Source organism: Bos mutus, chromosome 3, assembly GCF_027580195.1.
Source record: "Bos mutus isolate GX-2022 chromosome 3, NWIPB_WYAK_1.1, whole genome shotgun sequence".
Taxonomy (NCBI): Eukaryota; Metazoa; Chordata; class Mammalia; order Artiodactyla; family Bovidae; genus Bos; species Bos mutus.
The window spans coordinates 115,864,507-115,887,890 of NC_091619.1; the positions used below are offsets into that span (position 1 = coordinate 115,864,507).

Genomic DNA, 23,384 nt, shown 5'->3' on the forward strand with positions numbered 1-23,384 from the left:
CGGTTGCATGTCAGAGAAACGTCTATTTGTGTTTGTACCATCCAATCCGGCCACTCGAGTTGCTCAGCCCGTGCTGTACGGTCATCCCGAATCTGGGGGAGCTGGAGCATGTGACCTGAAACGGGGTTCCGTCCCTGGAATGCCAGCCGGCTCATCCATTAACACTCCCCGCAGACACAAAGTGGGCATCTGTCATATAGCAGGTGTGCACTCACCTGGGCAGATAGAAGCAGCCCGTGCTATAGATGAGAGAGAAAGGACCAGGCTGCAGGCTCACAGACCCCAGGCCCCAGCCTTGCACGACGTCCCCAGGTCAGGCCTGGTCACACCCCTGGGCAGAGGTCAGCGCCTCCCCGTCAGGGCATCCAGGGAGGGGGTTCGTTTATTTTCAAATGCTTCACTGCAACAGCCCTCAGCTTGGGAAGAGGCTCCGAAGAACCAGCTGTTCCACAAAGCCTTTAAAACAGAGGCGCCCCTGGGTCACCGCACGGCCTAGGTCAGGCTGTCCCGCTGAGGTCGGAGGGCAGAAGCGTGTGTGCCCGCTGGTCACTTCTCATTCCTGTCACTTTCTGTGGGAAGACGCTGGGTAGGAAAATACAGAATAATTCAGGGTTTTCTTTTTTTCCTATTCCAAAATATTTTAAAAACACAGTCTATTCCGTAGGATTTGAGTCTTCTATAATTTATAAATGTGGGATTTCAGTCCAGGAAAATTGAATTTTTAAAAATTGAGCAATAATGAGCATATTTCTGTGTCTCCATCCTTGGCCCCAGGGGCCGAGAGCTGTCCTAGACAAGGGCGTGACCCAGAACTATCTCATGGAAGCCAAGGCTGAGAAGGGCTCCCTCCCGGCATCGGTCCCCCAGAACCCACCCTTCCCAGACTGGACTGCTCAGCCCCGCAGTGACAGTCAGCAGCGGGCAGTTACCAGTGGCCTGGTAAGAGTCTCACACTCAGGGAAGTAATTCAGACAAAGACTAGTACCTCATGATGGCACTTACTGTGGAATCTGAAAAAGTGATACAAATGAACTTATTTCCAAAAGAGAAGCAGACTCTTAGACCGGGAAAGCCACCTTATGGTTACCAAAGGGGAAAGTAGGGCAGGGTAAGTTAGGCGTTTGGGATTAACAGACACACACAGACATATATTAACATGTGTGCGTGAAACCCACAGCCCACAAGGACCCACTGTATAGCACAGGGAATTTACTCAATGTCTTGTGAGAACCTGTAATGGAAAAGAATCTGAGAAAGACTGAATATATCTGTGTATCACCGAATCACTTTGCTGGCCAACTGAAGTTGCCACAGCATGGTGTATCAGCAGCCACTCAGTGTAAAGAGTCCGTCGCCCACACGCACAAGCCCTTCTAGGTTGGGTGGACCTTTGTCTGTTCAGCAGACGGAAGAGCCCTTAAATTTGTGTGTTGTGAAATTAGAAGTTTGAATCTCCAAATCTAATCGTTGGGAATTGGGCTCTTTGTTGGAAGGAGAGTGATGGATGACTTTGTTTTGGAGAAATTATCTAACACATTTCCCAGAGGCAGCAGCAGCTCCAGGTTCTTTGAAGATCAGCAGAGTGACCATGACTGATAGCTCAGCTGGTGAAGAATCCTCCTGCAAGGCGGGAGACCTGGGTTCAATCCCTCGGTTGGGAAGATCCCCTGGAGAAGGGATAGGCTACCCACTCCAGTATTCTTGGGCTTCACTTGTGGCTCAGCTGGTGAAGAATCCTCCTGCAATGCGGGAGACCTGGGTTCAATCCCTCGGTTGGGAAGATCCCCTGGAGAAGGGATAGGCTACCCACTCCAGTATTCTGGCCTGGAGAATTCCATGGACTCTCAGAGTTGGACAGGATTGAGCGACTTTCACAATCTCACACACACACACACACACACGTTTCTGGAGGGCTGGGACCCCCGGCTGGTCCTCCTCAGCTGACAACAGAGCCCCCTGTTAACGCCCCGAGGACCCCACTTCCTTGCTGCCAGGAACTCGAGTGTCTGTACAAGCCAGGGTGTTGGCTTTCCCACCAGCAGGAGGCCACGGTCATGAGCAGCATGTGGAAGTCAAGGGATAAGACAGGGTGGGAGCCATGGGCCTGGGGTCACCCTCTTGCTGCGGGGCTGGCGGGCTGCCAGGGAAGAGTGGCCAGTCCAGAACCCCCAGTTCTCAGTGTCTGCACTGCTCTGGCTCTCTGCATTTGCCCTGAGACACATGAACACCTGTCCTGCAGGCCCATCAGGTAGGTGTCTTTCGGTCAGAGTTAGTGACCAACGGGGGCAGGGGACCGGGCTCTGCAGGGGCGGCTGTCACCATGCACAGCTTTCCTCTGGACCCCAGGCCTGGCCTCCACCTGGAGGGGCAGTGCTGGCTGCTCACAGCTGCCTGGCCGGTCCGGCCTGGGGTCACTCACTCACCCTGCCCTGCTTCTCTGAGCTCATCTTACCCAAACGCCTGAGGGCCTTTCGCGCTTAAGTGAGGACCCGTTCATTTCTGTCCTGTCTCTCTCTCTCTCTTTTATGGCCATGTCCAGAGGCATGCAGGATCTTAGTTCCTCAACCAGGAACTGAACCTGTGCCCCCGGCCCCTGCTGTGGAAGCGAGGTGTCTTAACCGTAGGATTACCAGGAAAATCCCTGGTCCATTTCTAAGTATGATGTTTCCCAGCAGAGATCAGTTGTATTCAGGTGGTGCTGAAGCTTGAGAACAGGAAATGGGCTCAGAGCACCCGAGTCTGGAGCTTGGGAAGCAGAAGGGGTGGGTTGGCCAAGCCCCCGGCTTCTCCCCAGCACCTGGGGTATCCCCATGCCCAGAAGGACACCCTCCTGCCAGGAGCCCCTGTGTGCTACTGGTTTGTCCACATCAATCGCCAGACTCAGGGCTCCCAGAGACGGGGCCGACTGGGGACCGGGTCACAGTAGGAGTCTTCCTGCCGCTTTCCTGGGTTTTGTTTTTTTCCTGGGTTTGCACACCTTTGCACATAATGTTTCAAACGTAGCAGGTTTTTTCTTGGTGGTTGGAAGAAAGAGTGTCCGGTAAAATACATCAAGGTGAAGCTATTTCTGTAAACCATTTTGCATTTTAAAAATTGCCTGCTCTTCTGAGATTCGTCTGGGAACTGAAGGCCTGCAGTAGTCAGGGAGAGGTCGTCATCACAGCCGACGTGTTCCTGGAAACAGTTTTCTGTCCCCCATTTTCATCATTCATGGGAAATGTTCTTTAGCGTTTTCCGGGCTGTGCTCCCCTGAAAGGGATGGGGCGGCGGCCTCTTCAAACAGCGGGGGTCTCGGTTTCCTTCCCAGCTCTGGCTCCTCTGCTCTGACCCCAGCGGTTCACACGGTGTGTTTACGTGGACGATGTGGGAACGAGAGCAGAATCGCCTGTGGAGAGCCAGGTCCTGGCACGCCCTGTTCCTTCCAACATGCAGAAGACCGCTCCCAGCCAGCCCCGCTCACCTGGGGACTCCGAGGGCCGGGTGAAAATCGTAGCTCTCTGCTGCGATGTGGTCCTCCCGCCAGGAGGGGGCACTGCTGGCCAGCTGCGCACACTTGTTCAGTCGCTCAGGCGAGTCCGACTCTTTACGACCCCATGAACTGCAGCACGCCAGGCCTCCCTGTCCATCATCAGCTCCCGGAGTCCACCCAAACTCATGTGCATTGAGTTGGTGATGCCATCCAACCATCTCATCTTCTGTTGTCCCCTTCTCTTCCCGCCTTCAGTCTTTCCCAGTATCAGGGTCTTTTCAAATGAGTAAGTTCTTCGCATCAGGTGGCCAAAGTATTGGAGCTTCAGCTTCAGCATCAGTCCTTCCAATGAATATTCAGGGCTGATTTCCTTTAGGATGGACCGGTTGGATCTCTTTGCAGTCCAAGGGACTCGAAGACTCCTCTTGAGAAGACTTCTTACAGAAGATTCAAGCTCAGCCCCACGCGTTCCCTGAACATGTGACCTTAAAGGCCCGTGTCCCCTGATTCTGTCCCCGACAGGATGCACAGGAATGGAGAAGGGCGCCTGGTTTGGGATCCAGAGGCCTGGTTCAAATCCTGGCAAAGCAAGGTGCCCTCATCACTTCCAAGGGGAGGGTCTTGCTCCCAAGTCTGAGGCCCCTAGCCCTCTCCTGGGGCCGGAGCCGCACATCCTGCTGGCTGAACTTGACCTTCAGGGAATCCTGAGACCACCCACTGCTCACAAGACTAGGAAACAGACCTAGTCTTGTTTCCCCACAAAGGCACCTTCTCCCCTGACCCCCATTTAGTTCCTGGGATCACGGCCCCTCTGTAGCCCTGGCCGCCTCACCTCTGGCCAACTCTCTGCAGCTGCTGGGGTCCTCGGCCCCTTCCTCCTGGAAGCGCAGCAGGGGCCCAGCCGGGCTCCTTCCCCACCAGGCCTCCTTGGGGTCTCCCCACCACAATCTCCAGAAAGCCCAACTCGTCTTGCAGGGCGCTCCTCCCTGTCCACTCCCTCCCCACTGCCCCGTGGGGTCCTGCCCACCTCTGACCCCCAGAGCTGCGTTTGCGTCATCCCCAGTCCTCCCCACCCTCCAGCCCACCTGTCCGTGCCTGTGTGCCCTCACCTCCGCCCACAAGACCCTCCCCCTTCCTGCCCAAGACCAGGCTTCCTGAAGACCCAGTGCCAGCCCCTGACTCTCTGAAGAGCTCCCAAAGCCTGGAAACTTGCGCTTTGCTTCCTCTCTGCTTTCACTCAGTGCTGTTATAGGTTTACTTCTGTTATAACATTTCCCATGTGCATATGTGTTCAGTGACCTCAGTCGTGTCCAACTCTTTGCGCCCCTGTGGACTGCAGCCCGCCAGGCTCCTCTGTCCATGGGATTCCCCAGGCAAGAACACTGGAGTGGTTGCCACGCCTCCTCCACGGGATCTTCCCTTCCAGGGATCGAACCCAGGTCTCTTATGTCTCCTGCACTGGTAGGTGAGTTCTTTACCACGAGCGCCACCTGGGAAACCCCAACATTTCATATATTTTTGTATAATCATTGATATTTATATGTTTGTATTTTTAAAGTGAGGGCTTCATGGGTAGCTCAAACAGTAAAGAATCTGCCTGCGAGGCAGGAGACCTGGGTTTGATCCCCCGGTCAGGAAGATCCCCTGGAGGAGGGCATGGCAACCCACTCCAGTGTTCTTGCTGGGAGAATCCCATGGACAGAGGAGCCTGGCGGGCTACAGTCCATGGAGTCACAAAGAGTCGGACACGACTGAGCGACTTTGACTGAAATAATCGAAGACCTTTTTGTACCTTTATTATACCTTCATTAGAACACACTGCAGTTTGTGATGATGTCGGTCTGTCCCCAAGCGAACTGTGAGCTGGCTGGAAGCAGGGACCAGGTGCCGCTGGCCGTCACACAGCAGTGTCCGCAGAACACGTAGCGTGGAACCTCAGTTAATGTTCTCTCGAGCTGGTGCCACTGTCACGAGGACACCTGTGCTTCCACACCCTCACTTGTCAAACACGGAAAGACATTTATTAAGTCGGTACCCCCAGGTTTGGACCCGAGTGAAGGGTGTCATGGGAATGAAGTTGGCAGTGGGTGGGGGAGGGTTTCTGACCCAGGGCTTAGCTGACCCGAGTTCTGCGGGTCATTCCACACCCGCCCCGCCCGGTGACCTGGGGTAAGTCACCCCCAGGATCCTTCTGGTCACCTCTGAAATGATGCCCCTGGATGACCGCCTCTAAAGGCACTTGCTGCACCTCCAGGCTGAAAGGGGGCACCTGCAGGGTGGGTGTCTGTTCCCCTCTCTTCCATTCGGGAGTTTTATGCGGAAGCTGGATGCAGTGTCGTCTGAAGAAATGCTGGTTTACTGGTTAAAGTAGTTCCAGGTCGGAAGGCCGTGTACCAGGAAGAGACTGCGCCCTCCTTGTCTGCTGACTTACTCCCTCTCTGTCTCTGAAATGTGGGAGGACCCTTGGCAGTGTCTCGTGACTCATGGAGAAGAAATGGGACGGCCTCCCTCGGAGGCAGGCTGCACGGGGTAGTGCTGAGGGTGGGTCGGCGGGGACCCAGGGCCTTCCTGCTGCAGCTCCCGGGGGAGCTGGGCTGGCCCTGCGGAGGCACAGGCTGCCGGGGTGGGCTCCACAGGGTGGGCCTCTCCAGGCCTGGATGCTGGGAAGCAGCCAGCGGGAGGGAGCTGCCGGGGCACCCAGAGGCAAGCTCACCCCCTCCCCAGCCTGTTCTCAGGGCGATCTCCCCTTGGCAGACAGGCCACTCCAGACGCAGTCAGCCTGAGTCACTGAGGCCAAGTCCAGGGAGAGGATGAGGGGGAGAGACAGAGAGAGAGAGCATACGCAGCTCCGGTTCTAAGTGGATGTGAAGTTCTCTCTGCCTGCAGGAGCAAGGCCAACAGCTCGCCTGCAGGCACCAGAGAGCCGTAGAAGTGCCCTGGCCTCATAAATACGGCCATTCCAGAGGGGAATCCTCTTTCTCATGGGTGGTGGATGGGCTGGGCTCAGTCGTCTGAGTCCCAGAGTTTGGAGAGAGGGGTCCTCACACCCCTTCACTCTCCCACTGACCCCAGACCCTGAGCAGGGCAGGGGCCCCAGGCAAATAGGGCCTGCAAGCTGGGGGCTTGTCTGGGAGGCTGAGAGGGGACAGAGAGCCCCTGGGGGGGCCAAGGTCACCAGCACAGACGGGCACGGTCCCTCTGGAGCCCACAGCCTGCGCTGGGGTCGGAGTGGTGGTCCTGAGTGTCACCCTGGAGCTGGACACACAGATCCTGGAATCTTTGTGGTCCCAGCAGAGCTGAGCAGAGTGGCCAGGGCCCGAGCTTATCTGCAGAGGAGCAGAAGCCCTTACTCCTGCCAGGAGTCCTAAGAGCTTCGAGGTGTGGTCAGGGGATCCCACCAACCCAGCCAATCCTGAGTGAGCAGGCCTGTCCAGAGGGGATGGGCCAGCCCCCGGCTCAGAAACTTGGGGTCTTAGCTCTGGCCCCGTATGCTGCCAAATGGCTGATGGCTGGGCTAAGGAGACTCACGTGGCCACGGCCTCGTCCCCCCCTCTGACAGGGGCCTGCAGAGAGAGACCGGGGTGTCCTGCCTCTTAAAGCCACTGCCTGGTTCAGGGGCCACTTGCAGCCCCTTCAAAGGTAGGGAGGACAGGGAGAGGGAGTGAGGTGCGTTCAGGGGAAGCTGCTAACAGTGCAGTGTCCTCACAGGCCAGGTGCTTTTTGATTTCCATTTGCTGGAAGAGGAAGCAGGCTTTGCTTTTGTCCCTCCTTGGCCCACCATCATCGCACAGGAATGTGTCCTTAAACATCTCTGAGAACCAAGTCGCAGTTAATAGGGTCGGACCTGCAGAGAGTGGCTTCCGGGCCGCTCCTGCCCTACTAGGTGTAGGTTCTCAAGCAGTCGTGGGATTAGATCCGTTTTGTCATTTGGCATGGCCGTTTCTCTATGCTTCCGCCCCTCTGGCCTTCCAGCCAGGAGAGGTGCCCAGAGGTCGCAGGGAGGAGGGGGCCCGAAAGGCAGGACGCCCCACCTCTGAGCCACCCTCGCCTGCCCAGCACCCAACAAGGACAGCTGGACCCCCGGCCTCTCCGATGGCCCAGGGGAGCCCACCCCGGTCCCGGTGGGCCTCGGCCCTGCCCCCAAAAGGGCAGTGCTGTTTACCGCCTGCCCGCTTTCCTGTTAGGGAGGCCAGATCGGAGCTTGATGCCAGGAGCCCAGGCTTCCCATTCTCTCCCGTGGAAGCAGAGTCCCTATCTCCTCTCATCCCTGGACAAACATGTCACAGAGACGACCTTGGGGCAGGCACGCGGCCCTGGGGCTGAGCTTTGCTCTGGCCGCCCACTGACCCTGCCCATCCCAGTCTGGCCAGGAGCAGGCAAGGAGGCGTGCAGAGCCTGCTGCACCCGGCTCCCTGTGGTCTCTTAGAGGCCTTACCCAGCGGGAAGAACAGAACCCGGCCAGATCAGTGGGTGACCCTCAGACTCCCCCGGGGGCCAGTCACTGGCACCCTGCTGCCTGCCTGTTCAGGTGGGTGATCATCTAAGTACAGTCACAGCTGGACATGGGTTGGCTGCATGGCTGTGTCCACTGGGTGTCGCGGGTGGGCCCCAGGGGTCTCTGGGTCTGGAACTCTCAGGCAGGATTTCAGCGGTGGGCACAACCTCGAGGCCTGGCTGCCCACGGTGGGCCCCGCCCCCAACAGGGAGCATCACGATACCCCAGTTCTTGCTCTCCACTCAGCCACGTGCCCCTGGCACGCCTCTGCCCATCCCAACTGCGGTCTAATCTCTGAACAGGGATACAGGTGATACAGGCTGGGCACCCCCACCCAGTTCTCCCTGCTCGAGGAGCTCTCCAAAGAGCAGCGATTTTGCCTGAGTGCAGGTGCTGAGTCCTCGGTTCAGGGCAAGGCCTGCCCTCTGCACTTCTCACAGGCTTCCGTGTGCTGGTGCCACCACGGCTGGTCTTGAGGAGAGATGCTTAGGATGCTCGGGAGTCCGAGTGCTTTATGTCAGGAGGGCACTGCAGGGAGCACGGAATGTCACACCCGGCTGGCCGACACACCTGGGCTTTCAAACCGTGGCGCTGGGGAAGACTCTTGAGAGTCTCTTGGACAGGAAGGAGATCAAACCAGTCAATCTGAAAGGAAATCAGTCCTGAATATTCATTGGAAGGACTGATGCTGAAGCAGAAACTCCAATACTTTGGCCACCTGATGCGAAGAACCAACTCATTGGAAAAGACCCTGATGCTGGGAAAGATTGAAGGTGGAAAGAGAAGGGGACGATACAGGATGAGATGGTTGGATGGGATCACCGACTCAATGGACATGAGGTTGGGTAAGCTCTGGGAGTTGGTGATGGACAGGGAGGCCTGGCATGCTGCAGTCCATGGGGTTGCAAAGAGTTGGACACGACTGAGCGACTCAACGGCACCACACCTGGCTGACTGTCTCCTCTGCTGTCAGTCTGATTTCTTCACTGGAGTCCCTTTTTCAGCAGGTATTTATTGAGCACCTACTGTATGCCAGGTGCCACACTAGACCCTAGGGACCTGGCTGGGGAAAAGATGGTGCCCAGCCCCCTCAGGATTATAAGAGCGTTGAGCACAGTGTCTTGTCTGCTTGTCTGGTTTGCAGCAGGGAGACTGTTAGGTCAGTCGTCACCGTGCCTGCGGAGACAGAGCCCAGACTGCTTTTCATCCAGATGGGAGACGTTTCCTAGCAGTGTTTCCCAGAAGTGGCATTGGAGAGGGGCACTTTCTGAGGACTTGAGTGCCCCATGTTTCTTCTCCTTCCTGGGGGTCTGCAGATTCTCGGGGAGCAGCGCTCCAGGGACACCACCCTTCTCCGTCGAACCTTTGGGGGGCCTGGGATGGTCAGTTAGCAAGTGGTGTGAGCACGGGGCCCATCACCCCAGTCCGGCCGGGTCTTCTTATGTCTGGAGGCCTGTGGGAATTTCTCTCCAGTCTTAGGATCCAGAACTTTCTGTGTGCTGTGGCTTGGTTGCCTGTCTCGTTGGGTGTCCTTTCCAGAGCTGGGTGTTCCTTCTAACCTGAAGCCCCTGGTCTTTCCTGAGCCCGGGACCCTCCCCTCTGGATCTCGTGTGTGATAGCATCCGCTCCCTCCTTTGCATGTGCCTTGTCTTTTGGCTGAGATGCTGGGAGACTCCAGGGGTCAGTCTCCAATTTAGGAATGGTTTTTCGTCAGTGTCTGTCTTGCTATTTTGCTTCTATTCTTTCCGTGATTTCCTGGAGCTCTTCCCTTGTCTCCTGTTGCTCCTTCTCTTTCAAAGCAGAGTATCCCTGTTTCATCTTCACACGCTCCCCTGGCTTCTCCCGAGATGATAATTTCCGCTTGTTTGAGGGTTTGGTCCCTGCTCATGGGGCCGTGTGTGTGCGTGCGTGCGTGCGTGAGTGTGCGTGCGCGTGCGTGCGTGTGTGCACGTGCGTGTGTGCATGTGTGTGCGCGTGCGCGCATGTGTGTGCCTGTGGGTGTGTGTGTGTGCATGTGTGTGTGTGTGTGTTACTGAGCAAGGCCGTTTCTGATCTACGGCCCTCAGTCCCCTGTTGTGAATCGTTATTTGTTTTCCACCCATATTGGTGGCACATTTTGTTGGTTCTCTCCTTCCAAACCGCTCTTGGGAGTTGTGTTCAGATGGTCAGGAGGCTGGGTCCAGGCTCGGCGAGGGGCCAGAGGGCCCCAGCTGAAGGACAGTGCCAGACAGGCCCCAGAGGCAGGAGGACCGACCTGCGCAGACTGGGTGAGGCCCGCCGGGGTGGGGGTCGGGGAGGACCGACCTGCGCAGACTGGGTGAGACCCGCCGGGGTGGGGGCGGCTGTCAGCTCCTCCACCACTGCGCCTATTCCTGCCTGTCTCCCGTGGCACCTCCCACCCCACCCCAGTGTCCATGGGAGCCCAGGAGTTGAGGGTCTTTGTTTTAGGTGCAGTGAGTGGGAGGAGGGAAGAGTTGTGGCAGCAGGAGCAGCCTGGCCCCTTCCATGGGTACCGGGGTCCATGGAGGTGAAGGGGCCTCTACTTTTTACTCGGAAGGGGCAGTGAGAGCTGGGGCAGTGCCCTGGAGGTCTGCTCTGTGACGCGGTCCACAGCCACAGCCCTGGACTTTGGAGAGCAGCTCCTGGCCTCCTGACCCCCCTTCTAGCCTTCAGTGTCCCGCTGGCAGCCTTTTTTGGCAGCTCTGACAGAAGTCAGGGTATTTTGTCCTTTTCCTTCTGGTTGCAGAGTTTTAGCTACACTTCCTGTAAAAAAGTTGCCATTGTCTAGGTTGAGCTCTAGTTGTTTATCAGCACGTTTATCCTCCCTTGATGGACTTCTCGGATCCATGCCTGGGCTTTTTAAACAACTAGCAGCATTCTTGGCACGTGAAAGGTGCTCAGTGCCTGTTGGAAAGAGGGCTGGATAGATGGATGGGTGGATGGATGGATGGGAGGAAGGGTGGATGATGGATGGTGGGTGGATGGGGGGATAGATGGAACAGAGAGTGGATGGAAGGGAGGAGAGAAGGATGATGGATGGATGGATGGTGGGTGGATGGATGGTGGATGGATGGGTGGATGGATGGTGGATGGATGGATGGTGGATGGATGGTAGGTGGATGGATGGTGGATGGATGGATGGATGGTGGGTGGATGGATGGATGGTGGGTGGATGGTGGGTGGATGGATGGTGGATGGTTGGATGAGTGGATGGGTGGTGGATGGTGGGTGGATGGATGGATGGATGGTGGGTGGATGGATGGATGGTGGATGGATGGTGGGTGGGTGGATGGATGGTGGATGGATGGTGGGTGGGTGGATGGATGGTGGATGGATGGTGGGTGAGTGGATGAATGGATGGATGGTGGGTGGATGGTGGGTGGATGGATGGTGGATGGATGGTAGGTGGATGGATGGTGGATGGATGGATGGATGGTGGGTGGATGGATGGATGGTGGGTGGATGGATGGTGGGTGGATGGATGGATGGTGGGTGGATGGTGGGTGGGTGGATGGATGGTGGATGGATGGTGGGAGTGGATGAATGGATGGATGGTGGGTGGATGGTGGGTGGATGGGGTGGATGGATGGTAGGTGGATGGATGGTGGATGGATGGATGGATGGTGGGTGGATGGATGGTGGATGGATGGATGGTGGATGGATGGTGGGTGGATGGATGGTGGGTGGATGGATGGTGGATGGATGGTAGGTGGATGGATGGTGGATGGATGGATGGATGGTGGATGGATGGTGGGTGGGTGGATGGATGGTGGATGGATGGTGGGTGAGTGGATGAATGGATGGATGGTGGGTGGATGGTGGGTGGATGGATGGTGGATGGTTGGATGAGTGGATGGGTGGTGTGTGGATGGTGGGTGGATGGATGGTGGATAGAAAGAAGGAAGAAAGGAAGGGAGGGAGAGAGGGGGGAAGGAAGGGAAGAACTTGGGTGGAGGGATGGGGGGGTGGGGATCAGTGAATGAACGGAAGACCCTAGAATGAGCGCTTCCCCCTTAAGCCCACCTGTGTCTCTTTCTGGAGAACTTTCGGCGCGCCCCTCCCCGTGTCAGGCCCTCGGGACACAGATTGGAGTAAGACGCTCCGCTGCTTCTCAGTGCCCTGTGGTCTGGCCTGGGTGAGAGAGGAGGGCGCCCACCCTCTCAGTCCAGCCGCCGCCTGGCCTCTCCGCCTGCCCCGCTTCTGGACCGGGCAGACTGAGCCCGGCTGAGCTGTGCACAGGACGCACGCACAATTTCAGGTGGCTGTCCCACGCAGGAGGCAGTCGGGGCCCCAGCTGCCTCACATTTGTGGCTGAGAGTGCCGCCCACATCAGCAGACCCGGCCAGGGTCAGGGTGACATCAAGGGGGCGGGCCCGGGGGCCCTCAGCCAGGAAAACTAATGAACCTGCCGCTTGCTCCCGCCTGAGCCCTGGGCCCCACGGGCGTGCGGCGCGAACCCCAAAACCCACACTGCTCGGGGCGGCCCTGCCGTCCTGGCTTCCACGGATGATGCCGTTCCCCTTGGAGGGCTGGCGAGGCTCATATATCAAAACCTGTTGTAATGACTTCCTCCCGCGGAGGAAGGCTTCCATTTAGCTTTCTCTAGCTGCCCCCCTTATTAATTATCTAATTACAACCACATTCTCCGAGAGAACAGCCTTTGACTTTCTGCCCAGGACCACTTTAAACGGCTGACATATTTGGAGTGCTCAGAACTTGGAAAAAAGGAGTGCGTGTGTGTCTCCAGGCGCTGGGGTTCAGGGAGGCAGGGTCTTCATGCTTGCAGGGGTTTGTCCAGATACAGTCAAGGGTCCCAGAGCCCCCTGAGCTACAGGGCCTCGGTGTGGAGCCCAGGCTCCAGCGGAGGGCGGGGCACGTCCCTGCTGCTGCCTCCTACTGCCCAGCGGGGTCAGACCACACACACACACACACACACACACACACACACACGCACGAGTGAAGTGTGAGTCAGCCCGCCAGCCACGCCCAGGCCCCTCTTCTGGTTGAGACGCCTCACTTGACTAGTGCAAGGTGATAAGAGTGTGGGAACCCAGTGAGATACATGTGGGACCTCCCTATACATTCTTTTTGCAGCTGTCTGTGAATATATGGTTATTTCAAAAGCACAGGTTTAAGGACTGACTGGTGGTCCACTGGTTTAGAATCCGCCTTGCAATGCAGGGGACTCAGGTTCGGTCCCTGGTCGGGCAACTAAGCCCACCCACCACCACTGCTGAGCCCGTGCACTGCAGCTAAGACCCAAGCAGAGTAAGTAAGTAAGTGCATTTTTTTAAAAGCTCAGGTTTAAACAGTCATCTCCCTCTGCCAGCCCCGACTCCACGGCTGCCCCATTGCTCTGCATCCTCACTCCCCACCCCCACCACGGCTGGCTTTGCTCTCACCGTGACCTCGCAGCCCCAACAGTCACCTCACCCTCACCTCCTTCCCTTTCCAGGGGGGGGCACTGTTTCTGTCCACGGGAGCCCGCCTGGGGCTCCTCCATGGGGCGGCAGCAGCCTGCGGGGCACCGTGTGGGACGAGGCTCTGGTGGGCGCGGGAGACAGGGCATCCGGCCCTCGGGGTCTGGGAGTGGCAGCAGAGGGTGGAGGTGGGGAGAGAGGGAGCCCTCTGGGCCGGGCCTGGGTCCCTGGGGGCAGCGGCCTGCAGGCGCCTGGTGGCCCTGACCATGGCCGCCTGTCCAGCTTCTGCCGGGAGGATGGGGCAGGCAGGTATCAGAGCAGCTCACAGCTGTCACGTCCTGTCATGGGAAGGCCACGGGGTGAAACAGCCACGCGGTCCCAGGACACAAGGGCTGCGGCGGCTTCTCAACCTCCCTGTACCTTGTCTTCCAGACTGTCTTGCGGGGCTGAGTGCAACTGGCATCGGGGAACGTCCGAGTCTGCAACTTCTGAAACCCGAACGACCTCCAGAAAGCCCCCCGCCCCATCATCTCGGCGCTCCCGCACGGCGTCCAGACAAGGGCCCAGCGGCAGCCCCCCAGACCACGCGGCCTCCGCCCCCGAGACGCCCCTGCCCAGGAAGTGGCGCTCACGGTCCGTCTAGCCGGTCCATCTCTCATGGTGCCATCCTTGCCGCTGTTTGAGAGTGTTCATAGACCCAACCTTGGGTTCTGTTTTTTTATTTTTTTTTATTTTTTAAGGGGGCGGGGATTGATTCTGAAGATCGCTGAATTCAGGAACACATTTACAAGGATTTTGATTTTGTATTTCCCTCTAAGTGCCTTTTTTTTTTTTAGTGTATATTTTTACAAAAATAAACCAGAAATGCCTTCCTGTACATTCTGTTTCAACTGGACCAAGGCTCTTAACAAAGGAACCTCGAGCTACACTCCCCACCCCAGACCCCAGCCTCTGCATGACTGTCTCAAGTTAGCCTGGAATTCTCACCTCTCCCCTTTCTCTTCCTCCATGATTCGCTCAGCTAACCATTTTTTTTTTAATATTTTCTGTTTCAGTGTATATGTTGCTTATTTGTTTTATTTATTGAGATGTCTTTAACGAGCTCAGTGACTGCAGCGTGGCTGTGTATACTGCTCCCCTCCCAGGAACAATAAAGACGTCCCTGCAGCCCCCGTCTTCCGTCTCTTCTCTACACTGCAGCCTGAGCACGGCCTGAGAACCTTGGAACCGGTTGCAAAAATAACAATCGCGTCACTTTAAAGGGGACCAGCAGGGATGTGAGACGTGTTAGGCTGTGCATGACTGTAGAACTTTCTAGAACCACCAGTGCTGATGTGGTTGAGCGTGTTCAGCAGGCCCAGGTCTGGGAAAGCTGGCCTCAGCCCCTCCATGTGCCCGTCTGCTACCCCCGACCCCCATCAGCCACCCATCCTATGTCCTACCCCCGCGATCTGAGGTCATTGCCAGCCAGGGCCAGCCCTGCAGAGCCTCCCCGGGTGGAATTCCTTGCCTGCCCCAGACACGACCTCCGTGCCCACTTACGTTTACCTCCTGGTGGGTCACTGTCTGCTCTGTGTGCCTTTGGTTTCCCTGATGACGAATTCCACGGCAGCTGTCCCGCCCCCTGCAGCCCAGTCCGTGCGGCTGGGCAAAGGTGAGGGTACTATGCCTGTGAGTGCAGGTAAGGAGGGAGCCTTGGGGCAGAGGCCCCATGGAGGCCATGGTCTGCAGCCAAGAAGGAGACTGTGGCCCTGGCGGGCAGGGGGATGGTGCAGACACGCTCCACGTTGGGCAGGAAGTCCCACTCCCCACCTGCTGGCCTCCTTACTATGTCTGTGGGCATCAGTAGGAGCTGGGGTGATGCCCAGGTAAAGGGTTTCTGGCCAGGGAGCTGCAAGTCCCCTGCTCACCACCCTGAGGCTCCAGAAGCATGGCTCATGGGGGACAGCTGGTACCTGGGTCAGCTGGATGGAGCTGTCCATGGGTGAGAGGCCATGCAGACCCCGTGCCGCCTCCAGACAAGGTTCTGGAGACTGGGGTCTGGGCCAGAACGTGCTGGACCCTGAACCTTCTCACCCCAGTCTTTACTCCTGTTCCCACAAGAAAGGCAGACGCTCCAGAGATGCCAGCCTGTCCTCAACTTCCATCACTTTGCTGGCTCCTAGAAGTGACCTTGGTGCGGCGCCCTGCAGCCCGAGCCCCAGGGGCCTCTGCATCCAGCAAACACAGACAGACAGCTGCACGCACGCGCATGCCGCACACACACGCATGCTGCACACACACGCATGCTGCACACACACGCATGCTGCACACGCATGCTGCACACACACGCATGCCGCACGCACACGCATGCCGCACGCACACGCATGCTGCACACACACGCATGCTGCACACACACGCATGCACCTGGACTCCTTGCCAAGGCCTTGGAAGGCAGAGCTGCTGTCTTGGCAATGAAGTCCCGCCCTGTCCTGTGCTGTCCCGCAGGGTCCTTGAGGCCTTTGGAGGTCATGAAGACTGCGAAGGTCACGGTCGTTCCCCGGGGGCTGATTAGAGGCATGCCAGATCAAATCATCGGAAACTTACGGGTGGGGTGGCCACAGAGAACGTTCTTGATTTCCGAATTGCAAAGTCCACGCCCCCTCCTCCTAGAGCTGGAGGGGTATCTTTCGTCCCTGCAGACTGACCAGCCCCTCGGTCTCTACTTCCGGTGACCAGGCCCTGTGAGCCTCCCACGCCCAAGCCCAAGGCAGAGGGCCTGGCCAGGGGTGACCACAGAGGGGGCAAGGAACAAGGAGTGCCCATGCAGGTGGGCACACAGGTATCCACACCGGAGAGTCAGGAGACCCCGAGGCCAAAGTTCAAGGAAAGAACCCAGTCATATCTGGGGACCCACGAAACCCACTCTTTGCCTCTGGATCCCTCCCCTGTGTGGACACATGCTCAGAGGAAGCCCACTTCTCCAGGTCCAGGCCTCCAGGTCCTGTGATGAGAATAGTGATCTCCAGTTAGCGGTTTGATGGCCACTGTCTACCTACTGTGTTGTCTGAGGGCTCACCTATCTATGTCTCCCTCCCTGTACCTAATCAGGTAGAGTTTCTTAAATTAACATTGCCATCCACAAGTTTTCCATGGAAATGTGGAAAGAGGTAGTAATACCTAGGCCATGAGAGGCATCTTTCAATAGCACAAGTGGTGTCCATCTGGGTCTCTGGAACTGACAAAGCCAAGGGGACCATTCCAGGGGGCCCTGAACACACATCACAGAAAAGGCTCTGGATAAAACTGCTACACTTCCGGGTTCCACTTAGTAACAGCTGGAGGAGGCCGTCCGTCTAGGCAGCTCGTTCTCCCGGCACCGCTTCAGGTCTCGTGCAAGGAGAACCCGCTGGACTGAACCCTCCCAACGGAAAGTAAACGTCACCATTAGCAGTTGAGCCAGGCCGCCTGGCCAACAGCAGGATCATTGACCAAAAGAGAGGCCCTCTACCTCTTAGTGAGTGTCCACTCCACTGCAGGTAGGTGTCCAGCCTCTCTGGCCTCTAGTTCTGCGGTCACCTCTCCCTTCAAAGCAAAATGTCCTGCTTAGAGTGAAAAAAAAAAAAAAACCTGAATACAGGCACAAATCCTTCACAATCTGAGCCCCTACTTTACAATGCCCCCTTGGGCGGTGGGGAGGGGGCAGAAGCCGTGACCCCACTCCCAGCCCAGGCACACCCTATAGCCCTTCTGACCTCAGGAGTCTTTGCAAAGTTCGCCGCGGTGTGGGAGTCCCTTCCAAGGGGCAGCCAGAGGGGTGAGCAATCCGACCCTTCCCTGCTGTGTTCAGAGCTGCCGGGGAGACTCCCGGCCTCACTGAGTCCTTTCTTGGTCCCTTCAGGTCAGTTTAAATCTACAAAACTCAGGGCTTCAAAGATCAAGGTTTGATTCAAGGGAGGAAACTGCGGGATTGCAGGGGCCGTAGAAACTCAGTGTTCCCCAGAGCCCAGCACACCCAGGGAGCAGAAGGGAGGCGGCCCGCTGCAACTGCAGGTCCCTTACCACCAAACCTGAAGCCACCTTTGGGTGTTTCTACACAAGATGTTTCCAGCTGGGATGTGGCGGTTTGGGCATGTCTTCTCGGGCAACGATAAAACCCAAGGGCATTTGGAGATGAGCTTACCAGAATCCTGAGACACCATATCAGAGGGGCAAGGAGGAGATGGAAGCTTTGAAGTCCCGACATCCCTGCTGTTCTAGATTATGCTGTAAAACATGTCCCCTTCGGTGGACACTTTCGCTCTTGCATGTGCGTGAACAGAGCTGGCGGGTGATGAGTTTCTAGGGACTCTGACTCCTCGGTGTTGCTGGAAGAGCTGAGCTGCGACGCTCCCAGCCTTCTCTCTGGGCTGGATGTCGGATGTGTCTTGCTTCCCATGCCGTGGTCCAGCTCTGCTCACTGAGACGTTCCAGGCCGAGAGGTCTCCAGACATCATTCATGGGAAGAGAGGCTCAGAATTGGCGCCAGGTGGACTTGGGCTGGGGACTCCTCTGATAAGACTTCGGCTGCTGCATCCATGAATATGTAAAGAGAAAAGGTCAGCAGGTGTTCTGACCACGGGGGTGGCCGAGCACCCAGCCCCTCCCCGCTCCACACCTTCCAGACTCCCCCTGTCACACTCAAGGGGCAGGCTCCTCCCAGAGCACCCCTTGGTGTGGCCTGGGTGACAGTGTCCCCCCTTGAGTGGACAGGGACCAATCCTGGGTTCCTTAGTGGGCTTCCGGTGCCCAGCTGTGCTCAGCACTCACTTCTTGCCGTCTGGTGTCAGCATCAGTCTGCGTGCTTCACCCAGGTGTGTGAGTTTTTCCCGGCATCGCCACGCAACCCACATCACCTATCAGGAAGGCGGCAGATTGAGTAAGAGGCGACTGGAGCTCTGAGCGCCCAGCCCGGGGAGGTGGCTGCCGTCGGGTGGATGGACGTCCTGACCCAGGAAGTAGGGGGCTGTCTGTGCTCCCCGCAGGGTGCAGCCGGCCCAGGCCAGGGGCTGGCTGTCGGCCCTCATGCTCCAGGCTTGAGACGAGGACAGAGGAGGGCACAGAGGCCCCAACCCTCCCCCGCCTGAATAAGGTCCCCCGCCCCGAGCCCCGGAGGAGACAGCCTGCCCACCAAGCCGTGAACAGCTGGGGCCCCAGAGAGACGGGGTGGTTCTGGTTCCGTTTTCTCTGGTGCCTTCTCTCTCCTCTGGTTGGTCCACAGCTGTTGTTTGCAGCGTGTGTGATACCACGTCCCCAGAGCAAGCAGACACAGTCCCCGTCGGGAACTGGCTTTGAGGTCTCAGTCTCCCCAGCTGTGAAGTGGGGATAAAACCCCACTGCTGCCTTTCTCGTGGGGCTTTGTGACAACCGGCAAGGCCGTCTGTGTAAAACCGTCTCTAGCCTCGGCTCACTGTCCGTAGGTTGCCCACAGGGTCCCGGAGTGAGCAGACATGGGACACCGCCACGCTCTGCTGACCCCACGGAGTGTTTGTGTGTCTCTCCGGTTTATCTTTTAACCAGCTGATTGGATTTGGGGCAGGGACCAAGCAGAAGGGAGGCTGGGTCTCCCTTCACACGTGCCTATTCCCACCCACTCCACGGAGAAAGTCAGGGAGAAGGTTTTCTCTGCACAACCCCAGCTCCCCACAGTTCTTTAGTTTCTGTGCGTGGTCAGAAGCTCAGCTGAGCCAGTGGGCTGGGTCCCCGGTTCTCAAACCAGCTGAGAGTGAAGTTTCAGCCGGGGAGGGGATGGGCCGGGAGAGACAGCCCGCCCCCCACATTCCCGCCCCTCCTCCACCCGCCTGGTCCCCTCAGGAGGTCATGCAGAGTGACTCGTGGGTGCTGGGGGCAGGCAGAGGCCGCGAGACCCTTGGCTTAGTCAGACATCTGAATGAGCTCAGAATAAGAGCCCTGGGAGAAGGCGCTTTGGAGGAGGGGTGCTTTCCTGGAGGAGCCCCGGCTAAGCTCAAGAAGGTCAAAGAAACCGTGGGAGAATGGCTCCAGGAACAGCGCTGTGCCCGGGAGGGCCAGGTCCTCAGGGCGGCCGGGACGGTGCCTGGCCTCAGGGCCCAGGAACGGACACGGGGGAGGTAGCCACGTGGCCGGCCGTCTTCCCCAGCTCTGAGCAGCAGGTGATTGGAGCAGGTGCTTGTGGCAGCTCCCAGAGAAGGTGCCGGCAGGGTAGGCCTCCTCTGAGCCGCCCTACCCCGTAGGGTTCCAAGCCTTGAGTTTCTAAGGGGAGCCCTTCAGCAAACGGCCCCCCTAGACGAGTGCCCCCAGTGCACGGTCCTGCAGGGCCCATCACCTGGGAACCTGGATGCTGCAGGAAAACACCCGTGGGTCCTGGAAGAGACAGGAAGGAGGCTCCGTGAAGCCTGAGACTCCTGCTGGGGACACCCTGCTGGGGACAGTCGCCCTTCAGGGCAGAGTGCGGGGTGCAGAGAGGGGACCCGAAGATCCACCAGCTATGACAGAGGAGCAGCGTGCCTGAACGCTGATCCAACCTCGCCACAACCCCGTCCTTCCCCCCGGGGTGAGACCAGGGCACGGGCTGTGTCGTTTCCCCCTTCACAATTGTCACGATTTCAGAATTTTACAAGGTGAAAAAAAGAAAAAAAGAACCTTTTGGACATACTGGCATCATTCATCATAACCCACTGCCAAGTAGTGACCTTCACAATGACCCCCGGGAAAGAGCGCCGCAGCCAGGGTGACGGGTGGGGATCCAGGGGAGCGCGAGGGGCACCCTCACGCCTGCCCACGCCGGGGGGGCCTGCGTGCATAGAAGCAGAAAGAACCAGGAGACCTGTCTCTGATTTGATGAAACATAACACAAAAAAACGACGACAGCAAATAGCCTGTTTTCCCCGTTTCCGCATCTGTGAGGCAGGGGTCCTGGAGACCAGCTGCAATCCGCAGACCTCTAGGGGACACAAATGTGGCAACACAGGAGCCTGTGTCCTGGGAAGGGCAGCCCAGACGTGTGCTCTCGCTGCGGGCTGTGGGGGCCGTGTCGACACCCACCTTCTCAACACCCAGAGACCGGAAGAACCTCCAGGAGAGCGTCAGGAGCTGAGTCCAGCCTCCAGCATCCTGATCTCAGGACCAGGTCATGAACCCGGATCTGCGAATGGGAAGGCAGACGACTCACCTCCGCCTGACCTGCTAAAAATGCACATCCTCTCGGGGTCAAGGTATCCAAAACCTGTGCTTGATTGAGCTCTTCTCCATCTGTGGTGACATTCCGTCTGCTGCAGCCCTCAGGAGGGCGGGGACTGCATGGTACCAGGCAACGTGACCAATGAGTCATGCCAAGGCCTCAGGGAGGGGGAGGGGTGATCTGCTCATCCTGAGACTCGTCTTCTCATGTCCTGGTCAGATACTCCATCTCCCAACAGTGTGGGGGGCGGGGGGATAAATGTTTACTCGGCACACAGAGTGTTTTTTCTCACGGATTTTTTTTTAATCAGACCCTCCATAAAACAGGATGTTGCTTCTTCGTCTTGTTACTGCTTTATTTTAGTTCCGATTTCGAAAACATCATTTGGACGCCAAGATGAACAAAACCTGGCTCTTCATGATGTTGGGAATTGACCCAACAATTCACAGATTAAAAAAAAAAAAAAAAAAACGAATCACACTGGAAAGAGTTGCACATTCTGTTCATCAGAGGATCTGCTGACCCTGCAGACCCGGTTCCTCCCACTGTCCGCGTGGGGAGTTGTGAGAATTAATAAAAACCAAAATGAAAGCTCCCTGCCTGCGCCTTGGTGTCTTCTGTGTGGATAGCGCCTTCCTGCCCACAGCTCCTCTGGGCAAACGGCCATCCCTCTGTGCGGCCACCGTGGTCCCAACCCCCGTCCCCTGCCCAGGCCATCTGGAACAGGGTGCATGTTGGACCAAGTGCAGCCGGCTGCTCGGATGCCAAGGGCATGTGGCCTGGGTGGCCGTGGTCAAGAAGATGGGCCAAGCAGCATCCTCCTGGGAACTGGGATGCAGGCGGGTCTTGGTGGCAGTGGGAGCTGAGGCCATAAGCCTGCATCTCTAGAGTCACAGCTGGGATGAAGGTGCGGTGACTTCGGCCCCCAAAGAAGCCGGAGAGAGAAAGGGGCCGGACCTATGAGGGAGGAGAGAGAGCTGGCCGGCAGGGGAGCCCTGGAGAGAAGTGGGGATGACCGCCCCACCCCAGGAGCAAGTAGAGAGAGGGGCCATCTGATCCTCAATGTCCTCACCTTCCAGACCGTGTGCCCTGTGGTCCAGACGTCTCTCAGGGCCTTGCTCACTTCCTCCTGCATGCAGGATAAGTCACTTCTGTCGTGTCTGACTCTTGGCGATGCTTTGAGCCGCAGCCCGCCAGGCTCCTCCATCCATAGGAGTCTCCAGGCAAGAACCTTCCAGACCCAGGGATCAAACCTGCCTCTCTTATGTCTCCTGCATCGGCAGGGGAGAGTTCTTTACCACCTGGGAAGCCCGCATCCTCCTGACCCAGCTCTTCTACAGTCCTGTGGAGAAATGAGCTGTGTGGAACCCTGTCCTGACTGTGTGACCTCGGGGCTCAGAAATTCTCAGCCTCTGCCCCAGGGCTCCCAGCCACTTGTCCTGGACCCCTGGTCCCCTCTGGTTCGTGCTTTCAAATGCACGGGAGGGAGTTCACATTCCCTGGACAACACTCGACCCACAGGACGCGAGCTGGAGGAGAAACATTCCCCTTCTGTGGCTCGGGAGGACCGCTCTGCTCAGCAGGCCCTCGGCAGCATGGAGTCCCCGTCCACCACTCCCCCAGCACAGCCAGGCACCCTTGGCTCAGTTTCCCCTCCTCCCCGGCTTCCTTGTCCCAGGGCCCCCATCTCTCGTTCCCTGGAAACTTAATAGAATAGGCCACTTGGGCAAAAAATGTCGACTCAGACTCTGCTTTGCAGGGGACACCAAGCAAGGACAACCCTTCTCCAGAGGCGATGTAAGTGAACCTCTCTTCCTGGCTACACAAGCCACCATCCATAGGGTGCTTTACAAGGCAGTTTGACACTTCGACTTCCCAGAACGTGACGAACTTGGTGACTCAAACCAAATTCCTGCTGATAACCAGTGGGATGGGAAAAAAGTCTTTTAAAATCTTCTTAAAAGCAGGGAAGAGCAAACGAGATGCTGAGAAATTGAGAGCCTAAAATGGAGGCGGAAACGGGGCCCCAAGACACAGAGCGTGGCAGCGGCTTGCGGCCTGAGGGTATTTGGAGACTCAGGATGACGTGGGCTGCGTGGGTTTACGTGATGCAGAAACCTCTAAAAATGGGCAGTTGAATAAAAGAGCCTGTCTTCATGGATCTGAGACCCCCAGATGGACCCCTGCTTTCCCAGATCACACTGAGGGGCTTTAAGGTGACTTGGAGCTGAGTAGAGAGGGAGACACACCCGTGAGAAGCTGTAAACACGAGCCAACCCTGATGTGTGTGCACCTTAAATTTGTATTACTCTGTGGCCAGAACAAAATGAAAATGGAATTCTGAAAACATGTCCAAGTAACCCACAGGCAGCAGGAGAAAGATAACAGGGAAAGGAAGACCAGTGAGAACAAACAGCAGCTGCCCCCAAATGCAGATTTAAAGGCAAAGCAGTGTTGAGAGGAAAGTTTATAGCACTAAGGGCTTAGGCATGAAAAGAAGAAAAACCCCAAATCAGCATCTGAACTCCCACCTGAAAAACCCATAAAAACAACAAAAGAATTCAGAGCAAGCAGAAGTAAGAAATTAATAAAGATAGGATAAATCAGCATCATTCGAAACACAGCAGCAGAGAAACTCGTAAATAAAGGAGGGAAGGCGCTCTGAAATAATTGGTAAAATCGGCACTCCTCCAGAAGTACTAGCAAAGAAAAAAAAGACAAAAATTGCTAATAAGGAAACAAAGGATTTTATTCTAGAGACTTTAGACATTAAGAGGGTAGTAAGCAAATCCTGGGCTTCCCTGATAGCTCAGATGGTAAAGA

The 23,384-nt window shown here is 57.0% G+C and overlaps 1 protein-coding gene and 1 long non-coding RNA gene across 8 annotated transcripts in view; one reads left to right on the forward strand and one right to left on the reverse strand.

The window, feature by feature from the left end:
- The window catches only part of TWIST2 (twist family bHLH transcription factor 2), a 52,900-nt gene extending 38,354 nt beyond the window's left edge, over window positions 1-14,546 (forward strand). Inside the window, exon 2 of the mRNA XM_005906396.2 lies at window positions 13,817-14,546. The gene's annotated coding sequence lies outside the window, so the exon portion shown is untranslated. The remainder of the gene's footprint in view (window positions 1-13,816) is intronic.
- Window positions 14,093-20,654, reverse strand: LOC138987271 (uncharacterized). Of its 7 annotated transcripts, none has more exons than XR_011463775.1 (5): window positions 20,553-20,654; window positions 18,173-18,258; window positions 17,547-17,932; window positions 17,119-17,291; window positions 14,093-16,965 (listed from the first exon to the last, which is right to left on the reverse strand). It is a non-coding gene; the product is annotated as an uncharacterized lncRNA (long non-coding RNA). The 7 variants fall into 7 exon arrangements; XR_011463771.1 differs by having other exon boundaries at window positions 14,093-16,784; window positions 16,875-16,965; window positions 17,119-17,932; XR_011463774.1 differs by having other exon boundaries at window positions 14,093-16,367; window positions 16,544-16,965; window positions 17,119-17,932.
- Window positions 20,655-23,384: the final 2,730 nt, after the last annotated feature.